General features: G+C 35.7%; 1 protein-coding gene across 1 annotated transcript in view; it reads left to right on the top strand.

Annotated features, from left to right (window-relative positions):
- Positions 1 to 20,508, top strand: part of LOC117232420 — a 139,842-nt gene that overhangs the window by 63,778 nt on the left and 55,556 nt on the right. The window contains exon 2 of the mRNA XM_033491775.1: positions 20,194 to 20,295. The gene's annotated coding sequence lies outside the window, so the exon portion shown is untranslated. The remainder of the gene's footprint in view (positions 1 to 20,193; positions 20,296 to 20,508) is intronic.

The raw sequence follows: 20,508 nt of genomic DNA, 5'->3' as shown, positions 1-20,508 counted from the left end.
CAGGCCACAGATAACGGCAGAAGTTTAGCATTTCTGTAGGACAACCGGCTACCAAGCAATCTGGTATATCAATGGAGACTCTGACTAGAGGTTTCTATACAATTATTAAGTCATATACCCATACGCGAGTATGAATCAGACTTGGCAAATTGTATTTGGATTTGGATTTGTATAAACTTCTACGGAAAATTAGTTATAACATCATACATGCATACAGTTTCCAGATCATAATGTCGATTAATTTTGGGAGAAGAATACGAGAAAGGTTAAGCGGAATGAAATGTGAGCCATTTACGCTACTAAGGGACTAATATTTTCGTGTTAATTTCATTAAATTTTTATTAACATTACTACACACGGATTTCTCAAGAAACATTTACAAAAATCTCGTGCTGAATATTTTTTAGAACAATAATAAAAGATTTTCTTAAAAATGTCTTCCTTTTATAGTTACTTTTTCTGTTCAAAATACTTTTTAAAACAGTAAAATGCTTTAAATACTTTTTATACAATCTTGTTGTGTAGTATCTACTGTGTAATTTCTTTAATTGTATTGGCACGAAGTCAACTCTCCAATCGTTTTAATGAAAGGCCGATCGACCGGCTTTCTTTTTCAATTAAAGTAAGTAGATAGTACTTATCACTAACCTTTAAGCAAAATAAGAATGATTAAAGATTATACGTGGATTACGGAAACTTTTAATTTACAGCTGGCAGAATAAATGACGTAAATTTTAGTTGGATAATGAATAAATAAGGTAGTATTGCTAAGGCATTAAATGTATGAAAATTTATTATTTTAATTAACAATATTTAAAACGTTTTGCATATGAAAGCTATCATTATGTGAAGCTCGTACATATTTTATTTGGAAGTAGAATTTGTCATTTTAATTTAATTCAATTACTTATCTTGTATTATTTTCACAATAATGCACATCTGCAATATCTCTTAAAAAATACTTCATGAATACGATATGTTTAATTAATCTTTAACTAATTATTAAATGTAAGTTATTACTTACCGCAAGAAAAACATTAGTAAAATGTTCTGTGATCTGCAACCTGGAATGTTCACTGATCCAGAAGCTCAAAAACACTAGATACCGCGGTATTAGCATCGGGACGCTTCTAACCTCGTTTCAAAGCTGCTTTAAGTAGCATTCCGCAAGCTTAGCAAAACCTCGCTTCTATTGCTAGCCACCGTTTCGAAACATATATTAAAGACTGACATAAAACCATCGCGTGACCGCCGGGAAAAGTTCGTTCATTCACAAACCATCGAACATCGTGTAATTGATACTCATCAAACATGGTAGAGTATACATACAACTTGCATATTGTTTGTCAAGTATCAAGTTTGTTAAGAATATACGTTTAACCTCTTAGATATGGCTGAATTTTGCGCGGAGCTGTTTCTTTGTACGGCAGAGTTTGACGCGAATTACGCGTAGACGATACAGCACTGCAATGTGTGACGGATAATGCTGTTCCCTGCGCAAGCACACTGGGATAAAAATTTTGATAATTAAACTGTAATTTTTCTTAAAGATATGATGCATATACTTTAACTTTAATAATTTATTTTAAGAATTAATAATACAATTGAGTGTGATATATTTTAAAGCACGGTACGCCTCGTACACCCACAACTTTCACACTCATAGCGCGATAGTGTTTTCCAAATTGCTCTTCGTTTTCTATTTTGACGCGACATTTTGAGGCTGAAGATTCCAAAAAATTATAAGAATACAGATCGGCATGTTAAAAAGAGCATCGAATAATGATATATTTATATTAACGAAAAGCAACGATTGATACCTGACAATGGCGTATCAAAAACAGAGACTATATATTTTGTCTGCATATTGTTAACACTGTTATAAAATGTTGTTACAGAAAAAGTTTAAAGCAAGACAAATGAAAAGAGATCATTTAGTTCAAATGGTGAGCGAACAAGTCAGTAGAGTCAGCCACTATAGCGGCGCGTCGTACCTAAAAGCTTAAGAACTGAGATCAGAAATTCTCTACCATTGTTTTCGTTACTCTTGAGATAAGGAATCTTCACGTCTTCCGCTATTTCTGCTAAGAAGCCATAACATAACAGTACACTTGATAATAACACTGGTCTATAAAATTTTACTTCCTTTTATCACGTAAAATTTGTTTCCAGTAGTATTTTGTATGCTGAATTCATGTATGGATTCTATCTGTTTCCATCACGCCTGATTTTTGTGTGCCATACAGCATCATTATTTAGTAACTCGTATAATCCTACGTATTTGAAAATCGCGGAACGTTGCGTAAAATGTCAGAATTGCTGATTTCCTGGAATATGTTGCTCGAAAGACATTCCATTTGAGTATCCAGCTACGATCAACCAGTATATCAACACTCCACTTGGTGTGGTATCGTTTCTCCACATATGAAATGTTCTGATGAAATCGCTCAACATGTTTGTCAGTTACAGCACCAAGATTTTCCGGGAAAGCCCCAGACGAGAGTTCGGGAAATGGATTTTTAAGGACATGTGAAAACGAAATATCCTCTTGGGTTTTACACTCTCATATTATATTAAGGACATCTCTCATATTAAGGACATCTCTCGAACGGTCGCAAGATCAGCCCTGGGCAATTAAATAAAATTATTATTTGCCTCATATATAATACGATCCTTTGCTATTAGGATTTCATTCTTTTGAATATATTAAGCACAAATTAGATTCACCCTATATACTTATACTACTGTTGACAAGTAATACAAAGCATTATTACATAGAAGGTATGGGTGATGGAACAAATCTGATTGCAGATTCGAATTCATCATCGAAAAATACGTAAGAATCAATGTAAATGTTCCGTGTGACAAAAATCGTGTAATCGTATTCGATGTGCTTTATTTTACTGAAATACATATTGCAGTTTTTAAAACTAATCTTAATTTTACTTTTAGATTATAGAAATATAAAAACTACAATTACTGATTTTTGATATTTACAATATAAGATGAATGAAATATGAAAAGAACTATTTCCGTGCACTTGTATAATATTTAACACGATTTTAAAAATCTCAATTATTACGATATTTAATTTCGCTCCTTAATTTTTAAACCGCAACATATGCATGTGCTAGTAAATATTTCTTAAGTAAATCAACACACTAACATAAATTTCCATGCGAATACCTTCCTATTATGTGCACATGTACTTTTCTGCAGTCTTAAACTTCGTCTACACTGATAGACATTGTCTGCAGATATTGTCCGCCAACAGTCGCCAGAAGTTGTTCTAGTAGACTGTCTGCAGGTAATGTCCTTTGTCCAGTAGGAGTAGGCTGAGTACCAGGCGTGTCATTGAGTTAGGGATGTGTTGGAGATGAAATCTATGAATGTTGAAATTTAGGAATCTTTGTAAGGTACAAACCTTAAACTTTTTAAATCCTGATTTTTAAAGAATAAATACATACATCCACTTGTGAAGTCGCATATCGTCTAAATAATTAACATTGTAATGACGAAAATAATCTTTTACCAAAAAAAAACTACCCCAGGATTTAATGGCTTTTATTTATTTATGTTTTTCAACCATCTCAAAGGTAACAGTTTTTCGACATAAATACATAGGTTCGTAACTTTTTATAGGGAATGTCATAACTGATTAATGTATTAAAAAATGATTCTATTAAAAAGAAACGAAGTTGACCTTTGTTCGATTTCCGAATTGTTTTTTATGATATATGTACAAAGAGATGATACGTGACTTTGCATTTTGCAGTGATTTCGACGAACAACATGCGTTTTCAAATTTTTTACTTTCGCCTTCCCTTGTCTCGATAACAAATACTGTATCATACATCTCACCACCGTACAACGGAATCTTTGCTTCCCAAACGGGATAAAAAGCACATTCCATTTACATTCCGCCCGCAGACATTGTCTCTTGTTTTTCATTGGAACGAAAAACAAAATAAGTGTTCACGGACTTTTCTTCGGATGACGTATGTCTGTCGACTATTGTCTTTCAGTGTGGACTTAGCTTTACTCAGCATTTGTTATCACATGTAACCTTATCGAGTCAACGCAAGAATGAAAGTTGCAAATAGCATAGTAAAATTTTGATGAAATTGCTTCAAAGACGAGCTTCGAAATATGTTTTCTTAAACATTATAGTGATAAAAAAAGAGACATTATTATCACTAGCCATACATTTACACGTATATGTATATATAATTAATAATTATAATACAATGGTGTTGTGGCTTTTTTCGTAAAACGATGTCAGCCTATTCTATGTGTAAAAATAAGAAAATATATTATATATTTCTTTAAAAAGTTACAAAACAACGATATAATATAACAACGGATTAACGATTTTTTGTTGAATAAAGAACAGAAACAGATAAGCGATGTTTATATTTATTCTACTTCAAGTAGAATACAAAAAATTAAGAAATACAAAAGTTACATTTATTACATAGTGCATTTCTTTATGATCTTTGATCTCGATGTGGCGTATTAATTCTTATCGTGCAAACTATTTTTAAAGTTTCTCACAAGTAGTGTAATATAAAATGATCTCGAGATAGAAGCAATTGATCTTGTTCGACCTATTCGTTATTCGGGTAATTTTCATCTATTCGCTAGATTCCAGGTAGTAAAACGGAATAAAACAGTTTAAAGCTTTGGAGGTTTATTCGGATACACTCGTTGCATGATTATACAATAATCTGATTTTTATTAGAGTCAATATGCAGGATGCGTTAGAAGCATATCGAACTTTGTCAGCATGTTTGGTAAATTATTCCGAGTCAAAAAGATCGTATACACTTTGAGTTTTCGCCCATACGTTTTCGAGTTATTTCGAAAAATATTATAGTTTCCATATGTTATGATGTATATGCTATAGTAAAGAAAATTATTGTAGTTCAATTTATGCAGTAGTCGATGATATTTTTCTAATTAAACTATGAACGGTAGCGTATTTTTTAAAGACACCGAACTTTATTGCTATTATTTGCCAACTTTCTGATTTACCTATTTAGTATTGGACGTGTACCGAATATTCAGGTGTTTTGCTAGATATTCAAACGTTCCTTTTACTATATTCGATTCGGATGATTTTATACATAAGGGTAGGACTATTATCTATTTATCTATTCAATTATCTATTTAACATCACTTTATATTTTCAATAAAAGTTTCTGAAAGAGATACCAACAACATAGAAACCTCACAAAAAGATGGTTTTCGGAAGATGTTTGTCCCATCATTACATGTACCTCGTGAAATCATGTAACTTTGTCTTAAGGATCCTTTTCATAAAGTCATAAATATAACGGAGATATGTGGATGCTATCATTTGAATAACGCACTATATATTCGACATATACTAAATATTTACATGTTTATTATAACGAATTTGACAAAAATGATTGGATAAGATAAATTACAGTTGAGCTTGCGTAAAAAAAACTTAGTTACAACTTAGATATTTAAAAATACAAAATTCAAATAGTTTACATAACTAGAAATAAGCAACCAATTTCTAAAATATTTAATAATAGAAACATATGAATTTTATCATTTCACTTACACAATAACCTAACAACTAACTGTGTTTAAGTTATTTACAACATGTTGTTTATCGTAACACCATAAGTTTTTATTTCTTCAGATATTGCAGATTACCTTTGAAGTATGGTACAAAAATAAACTTTTTAGATACCAGTTTCTCATGAAAAAGATGCTAGACAAAAATTCATTATCAATGATGAAGAAACTTGAGTATTTTTAGATTCCTGATTAACGAATAGTGACTTGAGTGAAAATTTGTTTTTTTTTAACAATATTTGGGAACGAAAAATTTACGATCACTTATAATTGCAATGTTTTTTATATTTGGCGAATTATTAATAAATTATAAAACTTGAATTATTTTCTAAGAAAGTAATTGAATTTTTTAATCGTAAAATGTTATTTTAAATCCACTTGAAGTGTTACGTCGCGTAACACTACCTAGCCGAGGCCACACACCGCTGGCAATATGGCAACCAGATGTCTTCGGATATTCGCAGCGTATCTTCCATGATTTCAAGGACCTTTCATAAATCACATAGATTTCCTAGAAAAGGTCCTTCAAACGAAACAAACATCTGGTCCGGAGGAATTTCTAGAGACTATTGTCTACCACGGCTTAACAAGGGAAAGTTAGTTTTTGTCACGTACGCTGCAACTTTCCTCCCACTAACCACTTTCTCTCGAGGGCGGTTAAGGCCCTTCGTTTAACCAATTAAAAACGAAGCCTATTCCCTCACTCTCCTAAATAACATCGGCACCAACCAATCCGATGGTCCCGTGCGCTAGACACACTCATCCTTCGCTCTCCTCCGAGACAACATCGTCTTCCAAGAGTACTGTTTTTGCATCCTTCGAACGGTCAACATCCTTCGAGCGGGTATACACACCCGCAGATCACTCAGTCACTCACTCATCTCGTACATACGCACCAGTGTAACTATCCTCGTTATAAGTTGTGGAATAAACGGTGAAATATAACTTACTACTGTGTCATATTCAAATCAACTACCTCTGTTATCCTAAACGAAACAGGGGAACGACTACTTCGCGGCGTCGATTCACCGAATCGTAGCGAGAAGTTACGCCCCTCGCTGACGCGTTTTCCTCGCGACCGCGTCTCTCCGCGAACGGTCGTAACATGAAGTTTGAAACACTCACTAAGAAAAAGATGGTGCGTTAAATTTAGAATATTCATATCGTTCTCTTAATATCGTTCCCAGAGGAGCAAACTAAAATTTTTATTTAAGATATTATTTAAATCTTTTTGAACTAACCTGAATTTTAAAGTAATTGGAATAATGTTAATGTCATTCTAAAATCACTAACCACGATGAAATCTTTGCCAATTAAGAACTGGTCAGTTCGCTGTGGAGTGCCGAAGCGTGCAGACGTGTCTCTAGTGCCCAGCGTAGTTCGAAAACAACACGTGTCGCCCAACCGTCGAAAGAGAACGCAGCTAAGTGTCCCTTACCCTCTAGGGAGAAGAAAATCCCACGCACCTAACCCCAACCCGAATACTAGCCTCACAGCCTCACGACTAGTTGTTCATTTCGAATTAACTAGCTCGATGATGGCCCAGCAACCGCGACCAGGCTCTCCGGAGCAGACTCGCAGCTACCCCGAGCTACCCCCCCCCGTGGCAGAAGTGTAGCAGAACTCTCCGCACTAACGACGCTAACACTACAAAGAAGAGGAAAATAGAACCAGCAACGCAAATAAACACACACAACAGGTTCGCCGTATTGGAATCCTCAAACGACGCCATGGAAATCGTAGAACCGCCACCAAACCAACACTCACAGAGAATCAGCCCTCCCCCACCAATATTTGTGGACGACGTCATTGACATACAGACAATGATCAAGTCCCTAGAGAGAGACACCAGCAAGGAGGAATATAACCTTCAGATAAGCAACAACAAGGTAAAAATACTACCGACGAACCCAGAAGCTTACAGAAAACTCACCAAGATACTTAGGACACTGAACGCCAACTTCCACACCTACCAACTCAAACAGGAAAGGCCTTTCCGGGTGGTCCCACGAAACATACACCACTCAGCAGACATAGACGAACTAAAATACGAACTCTCAAAACTCGGCCACGAAGTCATCAACGTAAGTAATATAAGGCATAGAGTCTCGAAAGACCCGTTATCCTTATTCTTCCTAGACATTAAACAAAAACCGAACAATAAGGAAATATACAACATCAGTCGCCTAATGAACGCGATAGTAAAGATCGAACCACCGCTCGTGAAAAAAGAAATAGTGCAGTGCAAAAGGTGCCAAAGGTACGGTCATACGCAGAAATACTGCAACCATACTTTCCGCTGCGTTAAATGCGCAGGCTCTCACTCCACTGACCAGTGCGCCAAATCACCGGAAACCCCAGCGAAATGCATCCACTGCCAAGGGGACCACCCTGCCAACTACAAAGGCTGCCCAGCATATAAAACACTATACACGAACAGGTACCCTAAGCTCAGAGCAAAAGAGGTATCCAACCAAACACCCAGCCCGCCGAAATTCACGACTACCCCAACCCCCTCAACCAACCAAACACCCAGTCCTACCAAATTCATCTCCACCTCAACCTCCTATGCCCAAGCAGTACAAGGCATCCAAAATAACCCGAACAGCCAAAGGAACCTTCCCCAAAACAGTGTCCCCAACCCACCAAACGCAGACAACTCCTCAAGGCTTGAAAAGCTAATAGAGAAACAATCGGAGCAAATAAATCACTTGCTATCGCTACTAACACTCATCGTGGAAAAATTAGCACGCCCCGACTCAAAATAAAACCAAGGCGCATAGCACTCTGGAACGCCAACGGTCTAGCGCAACACAAACTTGAACTAGAACTCTTCTTAAAACACCAGCAAATCGACGCAATGCTCGTATCGGAAACCCACTTCACCGACAAGAGCTACCTGAAAATAAATGGTTACAAATTCTACCATACCCAACACCCCAGCGGAAAGGCCCACGGTGGCACCGGAATAATAATCAAAGCAAGTATTAAGCACTACGAACTTCCATCATTCCAGAAAGACTACCTCCAAGCAACAAACGTAGCAATAGAAGACTGTCATGGCTCAATCACCACCTCAGCAGTATACTGCCCTCCCAGACACTCCATCGCCAAAGAAGACTTTGATAACTTCCTGGACACCCTGGGCAACAGATTCATAGTTGGAGGAGACTATAACGCCAAGCACATCCAATGGGGCAGCAGACTGGTTACAGCAAGAGGCAAAAACCTCTTAAACAGCATAATAAACAACAACCTCAACTACCTCGCCACATACGAACCCACATACTGGCCCACTGGCACCAACAAAATACCCGACCTTCTCGACTTCTTCATAACTAAAAATATCCCATCAAGACACGTCCAGATCAACTCCTCGGCTGATCTCTCCTCTGATCATTCTCCCGTGATAGCAACAGTCAGTTCAACAATCATCGAGAATACACCTAATGGCTCCATTCACAACCAACACACCAACTGGCAGCTCTTCAGAGAAGTCTTCACACACTCAACCTCAGCCTTCACCCCACTAAAAACAAAGGAAGATATCGAAGTAGCCACGGAATACTTAAACACGAGCATAATAAACGCAATCCGCCTCTCCGCACCGACAAAGCCATCTAGCAGCAAACAAGAATATCCCCAATACATACTAAAAAAAATAGCGGAAAAACGTAGACTAAGAAGAGTATGGCAGACTCATAGATCACCGGAGGACAAACGCAAACTTAACAACGCAACTAGAAAGCTATCCAGAACCTTAAGAAACTATAAAAACGACTGTTTCCATAAATACCTCGCCAGCTTATCCCCCACAGCCGACGCCAACTACTCACTATGGAAGGCCTCCAGGAAACTCACACGCCCCCCACAAATAATCCCACCTATCCGCCGTCCGCAAGGTGGATGGGCGCGAAGCCCTATAGAAAAAGCCGACCTGTTTGCCAAACACTTGTCAAAAGTATTCAAACCCCATTCCCCCCAAGCCGCCGCGGACGTTACTGAATACCTGCACACCCCCTTCCAAATGTCCCCTCCTATCGAACCCTTCTCCTCTGTTGAGACTATAGAAACAATCAGTCGCCTAAACCCCAAGAAAGCAGCAGGACACGACCTAATAGGCAACAGAGCAATCAAGGAACTTCCCACAAAAGGGATAGCACTCATCACATCGATTTTTAATGCTATCCTTCGCCTGGAACACTATCCTAAGGCTTGGAAAATCTCATTGATTACCCTCATCCCTAAACCCGGTAAACCGATATACGAAACCTGCTCCTATCGCCCAATCAGTCTTTTACCTACCCTGTCCAAACTATTCGAGAAGATGCTCACGAACCGACTCCTTCCAATCCTAGAGAACTTGAAAACACTCCCAGATCACCAATTCGGCTTCCGAAAACATCATTCTACAGTAGAGCAAATCCACCGCTTAACTCATACGATCAGCCAAACACTCGAAAAGAAAAAATATTGCTCAGCGGTTTTCCTAGACATCCAACAGGCATTCGATAAAGTATGGCATGAAGGGCTACTATACAAACTTAAAAAGATCCTACCCCACCCCTACTACTCCATCCTAAAATCTTACCTAACCAATAGACAATTCATGGTTAAATACCTAGACGCCACTTCCGCAACATTCCCAATAGAAGCCGGCATACCCCAAGGTAGTGTCCTCGGACCCCTACTGTACTCCATCTACACTGCCGACCTACCTATATCAAACGATATAACAACAGCGACATTTGCAGACGACACAGCGCTATTAGCTTCCCACGCAGACCCGGTAATAGCCTCATCCACTCTCCAGCGAAGTCTCGACTCCATGGAAAAGTGGTTTCACAAATGGGGCTTCAAAGTCAACGAAAAGAAATCCTCACATGTAACCTTCACGCTCCGAAAACAAACCTGCCCCCAGGTCACCATCAACAATGCAACAGTTCCTAGCAGGGACACAGTCCGATACCTGGGCATGACCCTGGACAGGAGACTAACGTGGAAGACACACATCTCAGATAAAAGGAAGCAACTAAAGGACAAACTAAAAAAACTCTATTGGCTCACGGGCCGACGCTCCAAACTAAATTTACAGAATAAAATTACCCTCTACAAGACCGTAATAAAACCTGTCTGGACCTACGGAATCCAACTATGGGGAACAGCAAGTAACTCCAACATTGAAATACTCCAACGTTTTCAATCGAAAACGCTAAGATACCTAATTGACGCACCTTGGTATGTAACCAATGAAACAATACACCGCGACCTCAAGATACCCATCGTCAAAGAGGAAATAGCAAAATATAGCGACAGATACAGCAAAAGAATCAACAAACACCGAAACCCCCTAATCACTGGACTACTCGATACGACGGACCAGACTCGCAGGCTGAAGAGGCACTACCCGCTAGACCTAAACGTCAGATTCATTTAATTATCCAAATTAAGCATATGCACTTACTTATAATACTTATAAATTATACCTATCTATAATAAGTATTAACTTATTGTAAATAAACAGCCATGTCACTGCGCCACGCCAGAAAAATTACTGAAAATTCTCAACGCGAGAATTGATTGTAATTTCAACAAATAAATAAAAAAAAAAAAATTAAGAACTGGTGTTTTTTTGTTCCCATGGTTGGTCATAGTTAATGCTTTTTTATTTCGCTCTTTGTTTTTCGGTCCGGTATGTGAAGAAAATTCGACTCATCTCCGATAGAACCTACGAAAGTAACAGAACTTTTGATTCAGAGAAAGTTGACTGAAGTTGTTCTAATTCTGTAATACAAGATCAAAATTTATCTCAAATCTACAATACGTTAAAACAAGCTCAGAGATATAAGTATGCAAGATCCAGTTGAATGACATATGTAGGAATGTTTATTATAAATTAACAGCAAAGACAGTACGATAAGCACAATATTGTTACACTCTCACAAAATCAAATATAATATCGCGTTTCACCAACTTCTCTCGACCACGATTAATTCAACTCTGACAGCATTACCACGCTCATTTTTCCTTTAACAAACCTTGGTAACGCTCACAACACTCCTTGACAACATTAACATATCTTGACAACGTTTATAAACAATCAGCCACATCTTTCCCTAACGTCACACCATCCCATAACTTCGGCCATTCTGACAAACACATCTGCCCTCAGATGTGCCCAGTAATACTAATTACACTTGCGCTCCTGATTTCTTCCTACTCTGCATCGATTAACAGCCTCAATGAAGAAGGGTCATCCTTCGTTGTCTTCAAAAACGTCACCTTCTTCTTGAGCTTCGGCCTTCCTGTACTAATAACTCTTCGACTGTATTCCGACTAAGCGCGTCCACATGACGCATCGCCGTACCTGGTCTATGCTCGATTTTATAATCAAATTGTACAATTAAAAGTGCTCAATGCGCCACTCGCGAACATACACCTTTCTTTTAATATTTTCTATCGTTTCTACAGTTTTTTGTAACTGCTCTTTCAAAGTACCTGTACTGTGTTCAAATTACTTTTTCATATCTTCTATCAACGTATTCTTTTCTCCAAATCTTTCGTCGCACGTTCTATTTCTGTCCGCCAACTTTTCTCTGATTCTTTATGAACCGCGCTTTCTTGTTGATTTTCTTTCAATTTTGATTGCAATTCAGTTTTTTGATTTATACATTGCTCCATAATTATTCTTTTCTCTTGCACCTCATTCTCAAGATTATTTCTACTTTCTTCCCAATTTTTATTGCGACTCTGTAAGTATTCGATTTGCTGCGTTTCCTGAGTAGTAGCATTTGAGACTTCATTGCGAAGACGTGTCATTTCTTCTTCTGTTTCGAATAATTTTATGCTATCACGTTCTAGTTGACCGACACGTTCTCTTTCTTCCAGCAACAGCTTTTCGATATCTTTGATCTTATTTTCATTTACAGTATTTATCACAAATTGCTCACTTCTTTCTTTCTGAATATCATCCTTGTTAACAGATTCTTCCTCGAAACGAAACTCGAGATCTTCACACTTCCTCTTCTCTTCCTCCAATTGTAAAGCAAGTGCATTTTTCTCTTCGAGTAATTTTGAAAACGCAACCTCCGCGTCAGTAACGGTTTTTTGCATTTTCTCGCGATACTGCTCATATTTTTTTACTACTGAAATAAGCGACTGTTCTGCCTGATCTGCTTGATTTGCGGCTTTCGTAATTCGTTCACATTCTAAATCTCGTTCTTTTCGGAGAATCTCGATTTCCTGTTGTTTCTCCTTTAACGTTTCTCCTTTGTTCTGCTGACAATCTCCGTCGGTTTTGGTATACTGGTGTATCATCTTCAAGTATGATTTTCATACGTACACCTGTGTCCCTTGCCTTCGTCACTGTATATTCACTAATTAAATTTTTAATATCGTCTCTGGTTTTTCTATCTTCAGTATGGTCCAATTCGACCAGATCTCGATTGTCTTCTTCACTACATACGTCTATATTTAACATTTCATTCCATTCACTATCTTCAGCAACAAACTGGTTCTCACGTTGTTCTTTTTTAATTTGTTTAAACTTCACCTGTTTATGTTTCACTCTTACTTCCATTTGTTCAGTTAACTCAATACCTAATAGTACATCGTGTCCTAAGAAGTTATCAGGAACTACGTCAAAGTCTAGCGTTGCCTTTAAACCGTCAATCATTATATCCGTTTTAAATCGTCCCATGGTGTGTACGTTCACGGCACCTATACTATCGAATTTAATAATTCTTTTCTCAAGTTGAGGTGCTCCTAACCGCAAATACATACTCATTCTTACTAAATTAAGATCACTTCCTGTGTCTATCTTTGCCACTACATTCATGTCCATAATCTTTATTTGCTTGACTCCTCTTTTATTTTCATTCCGCCACCCATCACAATGCGCCTTTAGTATATTCGCATAGTTTGTTGAAATGTGTCCGAATTCTCTACATTTAAAACATTTAGGACCTCTCGATTTGTTTGGACATTCAGCACTTACATGTTCTTTATCGCCGCAATTATGACATCTTCTATACTTCACCACACTTCCAGATTGCCTGCATTTCCTGTTGTCCTCAGATCTAACCTATCTCACAGACGACTCTGCTATACGAGATTTTTGTTCCTCATAGGTGATTAGATTTTCCTTAAGTTCTTTCATTGATTTTGCCCCGTATAGTATTGCCTTATTGACTTCTTTGTCTCTTATTCCTTCTACGATGTACCGCATTTTTGCTGCTTCTTTCATATTCATGTGACTAGCTATCCCAAGCATACGATACATGTAAGCCGTACATCCTTCGTCATCTCGTTTTTTCGTCTCTTGAAGTCTATGGTGTATTTGCCAAGTATTAAATTTTTTCGAAAATTCTTTTATTAGACTTTTTAATTCACACCAAGTTCTAGCATGGCACTCATAATTCACAAATATTTTAGCTGATCCTCTCATCAGCTTTTTTGTATAGATTACTTTTTGTTCCTCTGTCCACATGCTTGCCGTTTCTTCAAATGTCCTGAACCATTGATTGATATTTTCGTTGTTTTCGTCCGTGAAAACTTCTAAGGCGTCTTGGACATCATGAAAACTCAATGTTGTTCGCCTACGTGTCTTTCTACAGCATTCACAATTCTGATGTCCATCTCACACGCTCCTGCGTTCACTTTCACCCATTTCATCGCCTTCCGTTTCACTCTCGTAGTCGGTTTCTTCCTCCGACGACGCATCTTCTTCTAAGGCCGCCTGTAAACGCTCACGTAATTCTACTTTTCTTCCTTTTGTCCCTAGCCCCATACTAGCTAGACGTTCTCTCAATTCCTTCGTCCTAAGCCTCCCGAGATTTTCGCCTACATCTCGATCATGCTTAGTTTTTGGTTTAGTACATGTACCTCGCTTCCCGCAGACCTTTCACTACTCGCTTGTTCTTTAAGATTTAATTGACCTGCACTAAGTGCTCTATTTAGCCTGGCCACCAGCACTGACTTTGCCCCAGATATCGGTAGATTCATCTGAGCAAGCTTATTCCTCAATTCTTCCATTGTTAAATTTTCCTCGCTCGAAAATTGTTCCTCCTCACAATTTGCCATCTTTAACTTCACAATAATTTCTTCAAATACACACAATATTATTCACAACAGCTAACGATCTTTTATCACACTGCTTCCCGAAATTTAGATTGGCACGATTTAAAACTGGACGAACCCCCAATGTGTAGGAATGTTTATTATAAATTAACACAATATAAGCACAATATTGTTACACTCTCACAAAATCAAAAATAATATCGCGTTTCACCAATTCGCTTATCACTATTTCTACGTCACAGCAACACGATGAACTTCTCTCGACCACGATTAATTCAACTCTGACAGCATTACCACGCTCATTTTTCCTTTGACAAACCTTGGTAACGCTCACAACACTCCTTGACAACATTAACATATCTTGACAACGTTTATAAACAATCAGCCACGTCATTCCCTAACGTCACACCATTCCACACATATACAAGCGGATATGAGGTAATTTCTTATGAAAAAATAAGAACAAGATATACAATAAAATTTTCTCATATAACGCTTCGTTTCCGAGAAAATCGAGTTCAAAAATTTGTCGAGTAGATATTTTTGGCATATGTCTAATTCCAGACTGAATAGAAGTAAATAGAAATAAATAATCAACAGGAAGTTATATTGTATACGAAAATAGATCGAAAATGTCGAATAAAATTTATTCACAAGCTTTGTTACTAAGAAAATCATGTTTAAAAATTTAGCACATACGTGTATTAGGTTTATTCTTAATAAAACTCTGTTCAAATTCTGTTCACGTCCAATCTTCTTTAAATGAAGCCTTAAACGGACAAATTTTATTCTAGATTTTTTACTTATTTTTGCATGTAAACTAACCTTCTGCTGATTGTTTATTCACCTTCAGTCAATAATTGGCCAGGTTCAAGTATACTTGAAAAATTTTCACACTCGGGTTTTTTCATAACTAAGCGTCGAACAGAAAAATGTATTCCATAGGATGCCTTGAAGTGTTTGGGACAAACCTTAGGAGTAGGTAATACTCATCAAAATAAGCAAAAAGGTCTGAATAAACATGGGTCGAAAAACCATTAGTTTCGATGTTACGTTCTTACTTTACGGAAGCGTTGCTGGTGTCACATAGGAGACACAAGAAATCACGAAATTCGCAGATCACCGGCGATCTCCTCGCATCGCAGTTCGAACGTTTCACAAATAAGGTAAAGAATTGAACTTTAGATATAGTAGTAAAACTTATCGTACGAATCCAACAGAGTGACGATTCAGAGTGTCATAACAAAAAGGGTTTGGATTTGGCAGGGTTCTTATACTGAGGTTCTAGTCCTTCTGGAGAAGTTGTCATCGAGCGTATATCAGAAACGGCTATTACGTTAATATCTGATTATTGTTTCGATAGCTGTTGCATGCAGGATGTTTTGTCTACCCTATTACTGTTTCTGAGCGTGTGACACTGGCCACCTCACGGCTGTTGGATTGGAAAGATTAACCCAAACACAAGCCTGATACATCGATGATATCCACTTTTAATTGAATTATAACAGACATTTCTTACAATCTCGAATATGCACGTTGTGCATGGACCTTTAAGTTCGCCCGAATCTTCGTTTATAAACGGAAAATAAGCGGCCGGTAGTTGGTAGCCGATACTGACGCATACCCTACCATAACCGCAAAACTATAGACACGATTCACTGTCCGGTATCATCATTTCTTCGCGAATATCTCTACCTACCTATTAGTGTAGGAAAATATTATTCAAAATGTTTATTTACAGTACATAAAAAAATCACCGAAATAGGAGAGTAGTTAGCTTTTCTATTGTTTCATCCTTTAAAATTTGTTAAATTTTGTATTTGTCAAAAGCGGCAGTATGTTCATATATTAAATTTGACAATCTAAAATTAAAATATCTGCTAAATTAACGGATTTTCGATATAGATAGGTTAATACTTGTTTGTAGAGAATATCCAGCTGGATCGACTAATATCATACAAAATATTCATTTCAGATAGCTGAGTCAGACGCTACGTTATGCACGTATAGAGTTCAGCCGAATAACACGTACGAGCCAGCATAACGCGATTGCTTATGAAAAAATAAAAAGAAAACATGGAATAATATTTGTTCACGCGAGGCTTAATTCTCGAGAAAATCGAGTTTGAAAATTGGTCAAGTATACTTGGCTCATTACCGACTAAATACGAGCAGAAAATTAGCAGAAGGCTATTCTACGCGTGAGAATAAGTAAAAAAACGTAATATACAACTTTTTCGTTGAAGACTTTATTTTCAAGAAAATAATGCCTGAACGTATTTAAATTGAGAATTGGCCCGGTACACAATTTTCAAATCTATTTCTCTCAGAAACGAAGCGTCTTGTGAAAAAGTTTCAAGTGCGGGTAGACGTAATATTTTCTCTACCCGTTAGTTAATTTCACAAATTTATAATTTTTGCAGTAAGATTAACTATGAATCAACAATAAATATAAAATAGTGTAAGAATTATAAGTTAATTATACTTTTACTATAATTGCATTCACAGCAGTTTGGAACTTTTCAGTTACTGCTATAATTTAAAAAATTATCGTCCACTAAGGATAATTTACTGTTTCAAATTTACTTCTTATTGCATGTGCGTATGTAATGCAATATATATTATTGAAGCATAAATTCCTAAGGAAAAAGTGTTTTGCAAATGTTTTTATTTAATATGAAAAGAGGTAGTTTTATGTAACAAAATTTGCACTCAACGTGTAGTTCAGTTTGGGTCTGTTTAAAATGCCCAAGGACACAATATAATTTTCTAAATTGACTTCACCATTTTTCGCAAGAAAAGATATCAAGTAAAAAAGAAACGTTCCCATTCTGGTGGATAAAGAAGGATATAGGAGAGATGGAAGAAGCTGACGATGCCTTAATGTTAATTATCTTCGTTTTATCCTTCTTCTACACAGATTTCCAGCCTTTTATCCACTGTCTATCGAGCTTTTAGTGGTAAGCGAGCCCCCATTCCAGAAATACGAGACTGTGATTCACTAGACGTTTCCTTTCTCACGGTTAAGTGGGTTGTCTAAACTCTTGTCGAAATAAAGAAATGAGTACGATTATTATAGAGATCCTAACAAAGAAGCTGTTACAAGATATTCGAAAAGAGTGTATTTTTTTTTCTTCAAGCAGACAGGCTACAAACTTCGATTCAGTAACAACAATTACAGTGAATTATATGTTTACGGTGGCTCGCAAAGGTACTCGTATGCTTACCATAAAAATCTTTTACGTGTATACTGTACGTGTTACATAAACATTTTGAAATTTCATTTACATTATAATGACACGCGATTGCGATGGTTATACTGGCAAAATGCGAACCCGATCTGACAATATTATATACCAGTTACAAGATGTTTACTGCAAACTTACCGCTAGTAAAAAATTGCTGTGATATACATATACTGTGAAATACACTGTGATAGCCACACCATACACTAAGTATAGCTCGTTTATTTTTGTGATTTCTGCAAGATATGTACTTGTAGTAAATGTATCTTGTAACTTTTCTATACATTTCTACAATCGTTTCGAATTTTATCGATATACCCATGGCAGTTGCATGTCATTATAATACTAATGAAATTACAAAATGTTTTACAATGTTCATAAAAAGTATTGAGTCAACTTTTGCTAGCCACTGTATTCAAAGACTACAGGGAAAAACACAAGAAATCCAACGTGCTATTTTCCATAGGGAGCAGCTTTAACATTCAGTCGTTGCTAATTGTCAAACTTTATCCATTTAAACTATATTTTACAAATTTTATAATTAATTTATTATTAAAAATACAACAAAATTTTAAGGGCATCAAAATATCGCTTAATTAATATAATATAAAATGTTGCTTAATAATTATATCTTTGATTTTTGCGAAACTTTATTAATGCGCAGAATTTTGATGTCTATTTTTCAAAAACTTACATCCTTGAATTATTAGTTATTATTAAAATCTTTCTGTTTAAGCATGAAGTAGCAGTAAAATCATAAAAAACTACAACATGGTACTTGTCATGTTTTTCTCCTACGATCTTTATTTATATCCTTGAAAATACATAGAAAAAGTAATCGTTCGTTGTATAAACAAAAATTTTTCTTAACGGGAAGACGATTGGAAGTATGTTTAATTAGATAAAGTCGTTATACTTAAGCATTATTTGAAATCGTTATACGTCATAATTATGTAAATTTTAAATTAAAAGTGGGCAGATAATTAATACAATTCAACCTCGGTTATTCGGAATTTTAAAACGAGAACTAAAATCCTCTGAGAGGGTTGTGAAGATTTTATCTTGTCGAATTTTTCAAGAGAGGTTTAGTAACTGAAATTTACTAACTTACGAAAACTGTGTATAATAATCAATCATGTAATCATTTCTAAAGAACTCGTGAAAGTTTTTAATTCTTTTGTAGATTTTTATGTCATTAATAATACTTATCGATCAATAATTGTACTTCTTTCAAAAGTCGTATAAGAAACATTAGACTTTTAATATGTTTCTAATATTTGATATAGATTATGAATTTCAAATTACTTTTTTTAGTGAAACTGTTGATATAACAACACCCGAACTTTCTTAACCGTATGAAATATTACATCAATCCCTTAATATCTTTTAATGGCTACCTAATTTATTGTAGTTTGGTGTAGTTTGGTTTCGTTGAAAACTATAAATTCAAGCTACGACTACAATACTTTTAGCTGTTTTTGACCAAACCAGATCACGTTTGGCAAGATAAATAAATTATAAATTTATTAAACCTAACCCCAACCCTAACTTAACGCCACTTGAATTTTACTATATATAAATGAAAGATTATAATATAATAAATAAATAAAATAATATAATAAATAAAAATATAATATAATAAATAAAAGAGAACTGTGTAAAAAATATAATATGAAAACATTTTTCCACGTTATTCTAGAAAATATCGTACATTTTTAATTCATAATATCGATTCAATTTAATTCAGTAACTTTTTAATACCATATACGATACACATGTATAATGCAAATACACGATTTTTACATCATATATATTCATATTCTACAGTAATGATACTTTATTTTTATTTTCATTTTTGTATATTTTTTCCTTGTAACAATCCTTTTCTTTTTAACAATCCTAGTAGATGAACGTGAAAATATGTTTGTTATTTTTCATTTATTTCATAAAAATTTTTTATTTTACGTACTCGTGTATTGCATTATATTCGAAATACACGTGATATCGATCGTTAGTATCAGAATTCACAGAAACATTAAGATAACATTAATACATATGTATATGGTTTTGTGGAAAAATATAAAAATATGGAAAAACATTTTCTTTATATTTTATGGTATTTTTTAATGTCAAGGACAATTGCTAGATTTTGTTGAAAAAATAAACAAATTAGTAAACACATCGTTCAGTCACATTATTTAGTTCACTAAACTTTTGTATAAGCTCCTTACGTCCATTATGTCTTTTTTTGCGGTTACAGACAAACGTAGAAATCTTTTGATCGTCAGTGTGGAGGGAAGAAATCGATCTGAAGAACATGACACAGTATCATCTGACAAGAATCTGGATGTTAATCCTACTGGTATGTATACACATACAACTGAAAGTGAAAAACATAAAATATGATTTTCTTGGAGAAGAAATGAAATTGAAATTTTTAATAAGTTTAATTATAATTTTAACAATCTGTTGAATTTTGTTTTATTACATTCTTTATATCATTCTTTGTATAGTATTCAGATGAATAAATTTAAACATTAACATTAACAATCACCTTCTTTATTCAATTGCGTTT

This window comes from Bombus vosnesenskii, unplaced genomic scaffold (assembly GCF_011952255.1).
Source record: "Bombus vosnesenskii isolate JDL3184/JDL3185 unplaced genomic scaffold, Bvos_JDL3184-5_v1.1 scf7180000013288, whole genome shotgun sequence".
In the NCBI taxonomy this organism is placed as follows: Eukaryota; Metazoa; Arthropoda; class Insecta; order Hymenoptera; family Apidae; genus Bombus; species Bombus vosnesenskii.
This window is presented reverse-complemented; position numbering and strand designations above follow the sequence as displayed.